Genomic DNA, 9,098 nt, shown 5'->3' with positions numbered 1-9,098 from the left:
TCACAGGCTGCAGCAGCAGAGCCACAGGGGACAAAACCCCAGGCAAAACTGACCTCTCAGCGTGGAGACATTTCTCCTCCCTCCTGGAGTTCATTGGACCAGAGACCAGTCCATACTGGTTTTGAAACATTTAACCCCCCACTAGCCCCCGCAGGGCCAAATTTGGCTCCCTGCATTAAGCTTTCCATGGTGGTGTGCAGCAGAGGAGGGAGAAGAGCTCTCCTCCTTCCCTTTTGCCAGCTTGAGCTTGTCCTTTCCTCCGTGCCATGAGGAGGTGGGAAGCAGGATGCAGGAGGGGGCTACAGGGTGGAGGTCCAGGAAGGGACTGCAGGTGGGAGGAGGCTGCAGGATGGGGGCTGCAGGAGAGGGTGCAGGCAGGGGCAGTGAAGGCAGGGCCTCCTGCTTGCCGTGCCGTATTGCTCATGACCAGCAGAGGAGGATCTTGTCCTTCCAACAAGGTGCAACACTGAGCCCAGCCAGGAGCGGGATTCAAACAAAAGGAGGAGGCTGGGGGGGGAGAAGAGAGAAGAAATTAGACCGTGGGGCTGGTTTCCCCAAACGGTCTCCTTGCTGCAGCTTGACACCAATACTTTGTGTGCTCTCTCTCAAGAGGGAATAAAACCGCTGGATCCTGTTAGTAGCAGGTCCGCAGAGACGGGGGACGAAGCTGGAAGAATTTGCAGAGAGCAATTTTAAATTTTATTACTTTAGGCTCATAAAAAAGAAGCACTGAAAAAAAATATCTGGGAGAGACATTTTATATAGGTACTGGTGCATTGCTGTGTGGAGCCAATTACATTTATAAGGCTTCTAGAAAAAATGGTGGAAAAATGACTGAAATTCAAAATATCCTAATTTCACCTGACCTTTGTTGTCATCATCGTAATGATTAGCACTTCACTAAAGCTTCGTTTCTCCAAAGAACCATCAAAACTTTGCTAATTAGGCTTTGTGCCAAGGTTAAATGCTGCAGATACATGATACTCTCCATTTTTCCATTTCAACTCCTCAAGAAAGAGAGACTAATGAAATGTAATAGATTTCAAACGATAATGCCAGAACCATGAGCTTTCTTGGTCTCAGGACAGAATCCTATGGCTCTTTCTCAGACAAAAATGTCCAGTTAATCTCTGGCGATTCTTTCTGAATAAAGCCAGGAAGATTTGACCCCAAATTCAAGGGAAATTATTTCCAGCTGCTAAGGGAATTCTGCAGTTGAACTGTTGATTGTGTCTCGGGTACATTTGCTACCCCTTAATACAATCAAAATGAATAATTAAAGCACAAAAGCAGGTGGAGAGACAGGTAGCACAAAGGTGACAACTCAGGGTTAGACTGTGAATTTAGAGGTGTGCAAAACAGAAGTAATTCCAGAGAAAACAGTACAGCTACTCGAGCTGGCACAACAAACTGGCAAGAGGGATGAAAACTACCTGTTCACATACACACACTGAGCAATGAAGCACGACAGGAGTTCAAACATTAAACTGCATTGGTAGGAATTGGCCTATTCACTTAATTGCACTAAGTCCTGCAAATTCTCCTGCAACTTGCTGCAAAGCGTCCTCAGGAAAAACAAATATTGCCCCTTTCATTTTTCCTTCTGTCCAGTCACAGCTTTGCAGCCGAGAAGGTGGTGGGATGGGAATGAACTGGAGAACAAGGGTGGATATTTGATCAACTTCCATCCACGACTGACATAAGGCACGAAGGAGCCATGAGGGCAGACACAACTACTGCCTTTTCGCAGTGAACCCCTTGATCCTGCTGACAGCTCTCAGTGGGAACCTTTGTCTGGGCTCCTCGCCAAAGGAGGAGGGAATCGACAGTTCTGATGCTCTTACAATCGGCCAGATTTTTGCCTGCAACCATCTTGGGTAGTGACAGTCTTTGAACTTCAAGGGAAAGTGGCTTTTCCAGCAATGACATTGTATTTCTCAGCCAAGGCCATGGTTGCAGTATAATGAAAGCAGGGCACATTATCATCTGGAGCACACATGCAACACGTTGTATTTTTAGCCTGGGAAACCATTCTCTGAACAGATTCCACCAAAACCTCTGAGTTCTTCACCTCTCTGCTAGCAAGACATCTCCTGCCTCCACACTGAACTGCAACGTGTGCCTCAGAGTAAACGGCATGTTCCTTACTGACTGGTCCCAGGGTATCCAGAGAAGTTTACATTTAAAGTATTTATTTAGCTGATTATTTAGTTGTGAACCTTTCCCATGGTAGCATCTGATACAAAACCCACAGGGATCCAGGAAAAAAATCAATAGCCCTTGGAGGTGCTGCTGAAACCAGCCTGGTTCTCTGCACAGGAGTTACCTGCTCTTGTTTTCCAAGAGATCAAAGTTTCCAAGTTAATCTTTGCACTGTGAGAGATGGCCTGGTAGCAGCTGGCTTTTTTTAAAGTTGCTTACGGGTGGATGAGGTGTCCTGGAGGTCATGGGTGGAAAATGGGGTCAGCCTTGGATGCCACAGCAAGGGCAAAGCTACAAAACCCATTTCAGGGGGCTGCAGGAGCCAGCCTTGTTGCACTAACTCGTGTGCGCCGCACTATCAAACGCTTTTGCAGCCAGTGCCGGGATTGCAGGTTATACCGCTAGACTTAAAGCTTATGCAAAGTCATTAAGTCCCTTTAGTTACACCGGATATCAACCTGCACGCTGCAGGGCATAAGCTGATTGCCTTCGGGGGTCAGCGAGGAATGCTTCCCTCTCGGAGAGCGTGGTGCACAATTAGCTGGGGGCGCTCCCAAGGCTTTGTTGCTTTCCTGCTGCATCAGGCAAATTTAGGCGAGCGCTGCAGAGGGCATTACACCTGATGGGCCACAAATTGAGATGGGCTTGACAGCACCCGCTTCTCTTTGCAGGGATCAGTTTGCAATGCAACGGAGAATAAAGCCCTTGCGTGAGTGGTGCAGCACTGGAGAGAGGGTGAGGGGAGCAGCAGTGGGAGTTTACTACAGGAATAGATCTGTTGGTGGGTAGAAAGAGATGTCAGGCAGAGTTCACCTTGGGACACCCTAAAATGTTGGTCTCCAAGCACTCGAGGCAAGGAAAGACCTATATTGCTGGTAACAGCTTCCTATCCACTGTGGGCCAGCTGAAAGATAGATAGGCACTGATGATAAACTTTTGTTGCAGTTGTTTGTTCTTCACGTGATACTTTAATCCTTCCCATTCCACTAGTAAGCGCACTTGGCAATTGGACTGGGCATGGCTAGTGACTTCAAAATACTTTCCATCACAACCAAGCACACATCAATTTTCTGAAGTTTCAGATTATTCAGTGAAAATTCACCTCTGCTTCTCTGACTTGTGCATTTCTTCCTCTCTGCTGCCAGGTGGTCTGAACTTGGAATGAACATTGATACAAGGAAAAAAGCCTTATCTGAACATCTGTTGAATCAAAACCCACATTTTTTTTCTCCCTGTAAGCATGTACTGAAGCACTGTAGAGCACTGCTAAATGGGAGCTGCAGCCTGGTGCTGTGGGACCCACATTGGTCTCGTCCTGTTGCAGATTTCTTCAGCACAACATTTAAGCATAGTGTGTGATTCTGTTTGTATTTCAGAAAAGTTGCTTCAACACAAGCCCGAGTCAGGGAGGACAGGCAGCTGAACCACTGTGTCTGAGTGTTGATACAATGCCATAGCAGAGCTCTTTGCATTTCTTTTTGGCAAAGTAAGGAATATTTAACAACACAACACCTTATAGCAGGCACATTTCTACTACAGTATCCTGCTGAGCAAAAGCGTATTCATTTCTCTAAAAGTTTCCATTCATGCAATGCTGATGTCTGTATCAGCGAGGACCTACCGTGATTAAAAGCAAAAAAACCCCAAAACCCAAAACACTGACCTGAGAAGGCCTGCCATGTCTGAAGACAATCTTTGGTACATTTGCATCACATATGCTAAAATAAAGGACAAAATGTTGTTCTCCCTTGCAGCCTTCATGTGTCTTCCTGCCTTTTATGGAAATAGTTTGGATTCATGCAGGTGAGATCGGTTTCTCTTCAGGTAATATGAAAGAACCAAATGGAAATTTTTGCCTTAGGGTCTTGCTCCAAACATGCCAGATCCATGGATGTCTGAGTGCTTTCCTCTTCTATTTGGACTGACTCGATAGGGGAGCTACTGCCTAAATCTGCATTTGACTTCTGCTATATATCACCAATAATATTTATTAATCAGAGTGTTACTTATAAAAACTCCTAAAGTTAGATTTGAATAAAAATCAGAATGACGAAAGTAGATAGTTCTGCAAAAGGATGGAAATAGGAGTTTAAGGGTGTTTTCCACAGGTTCAGCAAAATGCAGTCTTTTCTTTTTCATTCAAACTATTTCAGTTTAACTTTTTCTTTGGAACAGATCATTAAGGCAAAAATGTCCTCTCATAACATGTTTGTCACGCAATGGTCACGTCATGGCGACTCATTCCCCTCTTTTTTTTCTGGGATCCATGCCAAGTGCTAAGCCAGAAAACCTTGTTATATTAATTATGAAGAAAAAACATGTTTTATTAAAAACTAGCCTGCTGAATATTCTGTCGTGCTGTTTTTCAGTGACAGCAGAATTGCTTTTGCATTTTAGCAATGTTAATGAATTTTCAGGGGTGGGGGGAGATATACACTACATTTTCCACAGCAATCTTTAGAGCAAAGTCAGATTAGGATTGTCAAAGCTAATGAATCAACCTAACACTGAGAACTAGTTAGGAAAAATCTGTGCAAGACTTTGTGTTGTCTAAGATTGCATCTACATCTTCCTCACTGAGTATGAATTAACACAATTGATTCATTATGAGCTGACTTGTATCAAATTGGGTTCCCACAATGTCTGTAAAACTGGCATTGAACCACCCTAGAACTGACCTCCCCAGTAAGTAATCCCCCCACAGGTACCAGTGGATTAAGTATGCCATGTCCACTACTACCAATGGATAAACAGTCCTGATGATACACCAATTAATAAAACCCCTGTTGTGTTGCAAAAATTTAACTTTTCACAAATTCACCAGCTCTTCAGAAAGATCTATAACAGTTAAAACCCCTCACTATATATTTTTCTCCAAAAGACGCAATTGAGACATGTCAACATCTGAAATTTTGCAACGCATTTCAGTAAATACGAACCTTCATGCATGGGAACTGTCATTAAGAAAGCAGAGGTTTGAAAGAACCTCAGATTCCTTCATAAGAAAATCTACCTGATCACGGTGCTTGGAGGATCAAAAGAAACGTTTTTAAATCTGTCATTTAACTTTTCTTTGGTTACAAGTCATTCTTTCAGTTTTCTTTAAAGAGGAGATGAATAGATTTGGGAAGGTATATCAAGTTCTGGCAGAGCAGGGCTCTGGCCAGCAAAATCTGTGTTGAAAGTTTTGCCATTAACCTTCCTTCCAAGTTAGCGGCAATGATAATTCAGCCACGCAAAACATATGGCTGGGGTAAATTTTACCCCAGTAGATACTTCCTCCAAAAAACCAGGGGGCTTCCCTCTTAAGCAGCGTTTGCTTGGGCACCTTGTTGTCCTGAAACACAGATGCCCAAGGAGGGCTCAGCAAGGAGCAGTGCTGGGACATGGCAAGAACAGTAACACGAAGACATACTCACACACAAATGAGCGTTCCCGAGGAAAATGACCAGTGGAAGAATCTGAAGGGTCAAAGCACTGTTAACCATCCTTACGCCTGTTTTTTTCTTGAAATTAGCTTTTTCTTCTTGCCTACTTTTTTTTTTAAATTTTCCCAGACAAGCCACAATCAATTGAGGGTGAGCTAATTCAGTGCAAATAATTAACTGTGCTTCAAATATTGTTTAATGTTCAACAGATTGCCCTGGTCAAATAAGTGCAACCTGTTCAGATAATCGCTGCATTGGTCACTGCTAAATGTTTCAAATCGGTAAGTATGAAAAATGGGAACAGTATAAATTAATGATGAAGCAAAGTATTTTTCTTGCATTAGAATGATTTTTTGACTGTTGTTGTCAATTGCTAAAGAAGTATAAATCATACTGACCTCTCTCCCTCCAACCTGAAAAAATAGTGAGATGCAGTTATAAAATTAAAGACTTTTTTTAAAACATCAACACATTTTTTATTGTTTTCTAGATTTCAGACGTCGAGGTTCATGTTCTCAAGCATTTGTCCACAAATGTGAGAACTTGGAATAATTTTTAATAAAAAATGAAATTCTTGAGTAACCCCCAGTATCCAGAAGCTGAAACATTTGTAACAACAGTAGGAACTGAGGAAATCACAATATTATTGTAGGAATAAGCAACCCTCTAGTGCAGAAATGGTGACAAACTTTTACTGATCGGGTCTGGTTTGTGCTACATGTTATGGAAACAAGGGAAAAGACATATTCTTTCTCCCACATAGCTGAGAGCCTGAGTAGGAAGAAGGAGGAGGGTGACAGAAATACAGTGTTTTCAGATCACAGCCAAAATTCATGAGGAAGTCCCTAACAATATGTTTTCTCTATGGTTATAAGTAGGATAGTGCTGAGCACATTACACACCAGGAAGAGAATGAGTATGGTTGTCTGCTCAGGAGGACCTGAATAGTGTACAGTAAATAAAATTGATGGGTGAAGTGTCCACATGTTGAAATATGGGGAAGAAAACAGTTAAATGACAACAGCCTCATAATTTCCCATCGCAAATGGGATTTTCTGGTGAAAACGAGAAGATGTGAGCACTTGATTACAGGCTCTGTGACAAGCGCTGAAATTTGGATGTCAAAGAACCTTATTTCTGATGATACCTCACTTCGGAGCGTGAAAATCCTACAGGAGATTTCATACATCAGAAAATACACACAGAATTTAGGTATGCTAATGATGCCACATGTGCATAATTTAAGCAGGTGCCTACATGCAAGACGTGTTTGAGATTTAGTATGTTGGTGGCCACACATACAAGTTTAAGAGATTCCAGATTCTTTAACTAGTTATAAAGACACCAAGATAAAAGGAGTTAGATAATGCATGACTTTATGTAATATGTCCTTGAGTAAGCTGATTTGCACTGAATTTTAATAGAGCCCTGATTCATCAAATCTCAAACAGAATTAAGGTATGGACTGGATCCTAATAACATCATGCTTTATATCCATGAAAGATAAATTAAAGGATGCAAAACTGCTATTGACAAACATTGATTATATGTACTTTGATGGACTTTGAAGTTGTGCCAGATGCGTCTTGTCAGCCTCCAAAGTTTTCTTTTAAATCTCATTGCATAAGGCTTTTACTTTTTAATTATTTTTTTCCCTCAGCCTCTTTGATCAAGAAAAAATGTAGATCATATTTGCGTGATGCTATTTCCTGTGCATTTTATTTAGATATGCCCTTGTGCACAGCTCATGATATGTAAAAAACATTACATGGTACATAGTCATCTCACCCCGTTATCCTGGGTGCTATTTAACACTTAACTGACCTTCTCAAGCAGCAGAGTGAAATTTTGTCATGTGCAGAAGGTTAGCGCAACACTTATATCTTTTTGTGCCACAGAGATCTACAGAATAAGTTGCAAGCAACAAGGTTGCTGGTCTCTCTTTGTTCCCAGGACAATTCTGACCGGTGAGAATGTCCCATGGATCTATTTCATCTTGCCCCTTATCTGTGGCAAAGCAGCTCCGATGTCAGACTCTACAGAAAGGCAAACCTGCTTGCAACTTCTGCTGATTTTAGAAGATGAACTAAAACTTAAACAAGTGAAACACCTCCTTCCTCTTTCCTATATGTGGAAATGTCATTTCAGTAGGGAGCTTCAAGAAGCTGAAAAGAAGCTCTGGGGCCATTTTGATTCCTAAAAGTTGTGAGCCCACATTTACCATCTGGTTTTCTTTGTCCAGCAGGATATGGCCAACCCTTTCATGGCACAGGAGTGCATTAAATATGTTGCTGTGCATGGAAAAATGCTTCAAAGGTGCTGCAGGATGTGGGTGTACATGTTCTTTTTTTGGGAATGGCTCCATTCCCTACATCTCCATGCCCATCTTAATCATGATGGCTTGTTCATCTGACATGAAGTCCTTCTCTGTGACAGTCTAGGAGTTTCCAAACAATAGAATCATAGGACTTTAGACTGGTTTAGGTTGGAAGGGACCTTAAAGCTCATCCAGTCCAATCCCCCTGCTATGGACAGGTACACCTCCCACCACACCAGGTTGCTCAAAGCCCCGTCCAACCTGGCCTTGAACACATTCAGAGAGAGGGCATCCACAACTTCCCTGGACAACCTGTGCCAGTGTCTCACCACCCTCACAGTAAAGAATTTCTTCCTAATATCCAGTCTAAATCTACCCTCTTCCAGTTTAAAACCATTCCTCCTCGTTCTGTCACTACCTGCCATTGTAAAAAGTCCCTCCCCAGCTTTCTTGTAGGAAATAGATACGGAGGAAAAAAAAAAGAGAACTATCAAATCCTTTTAAATTGAGAATAAATAGATGAAAATAACTGTTTTAAGTACTGGATGAGAACTGCAGTGGACTGGGAGGGTTTCTGCATCTCCATCTATACTACCTTGAACAAATCACTCTCAGAAGTCCTTTGCTTCCCACCTGAAGACTGTGGGTAGTAACATCTCTTCTTTCACTATGTGTTGCCTGTTTAGATAACAAACTGTTTTGACTCAGTGTTTTTTCCTGTATTAATGAGCAGCTCCAGGCACAAGAGCCTGCCTCATCTTGGCTGTGAAGTGTAGTATAAAAGTAGGAAAAGAATAACCTAAAATACTACAGTATCAATGATTTATTTGGAATTAGTACCAAGTATTGTACTCTATAATGCTTGAGTAGTTTTGACTGCCAAAATAAACAGCAGAAACATTACTTTTTCCCCTTTTATTTTTCCCTAAAATGGGAATTTCCACTGAAAAATTATTTCCCTTGGACATTTTTTCTGCCACTGTGCGAAACACTTGAATTCTGATCCTGGAAAGCATTTCAAGCCCTTCCTGGCTGATAACTCTTCTCCACCCTCCAAGATGGATGAAGAATATTCTGTGCTGAATCTTCTTATGTGTTGTCTGATTTATTGCAGGATTAAATACACTAACTACAGATCTAGTTATTAACAC

Source organism: Mesitornis unicolor, unplaced genomic scaffold, assembly GCF_000695765.1.
Source record: "Mesitornis unicolor isolate BGI_N332 unplaced genomic scaffold, ASM69576v1 scaffold44707, whole genome shotgun sequence".
In the NCBI taxonomy this organism is placed as follows: domain Eukaryota; kingdom Metazoa; phylum Chordata; class Aves; order Mesitornithiformes; family Mesitornithidae; genus Mesitornis; species Mesitornis unicolor.
This window is presented reverse-complemented; position numbering follows the sequence as displayed.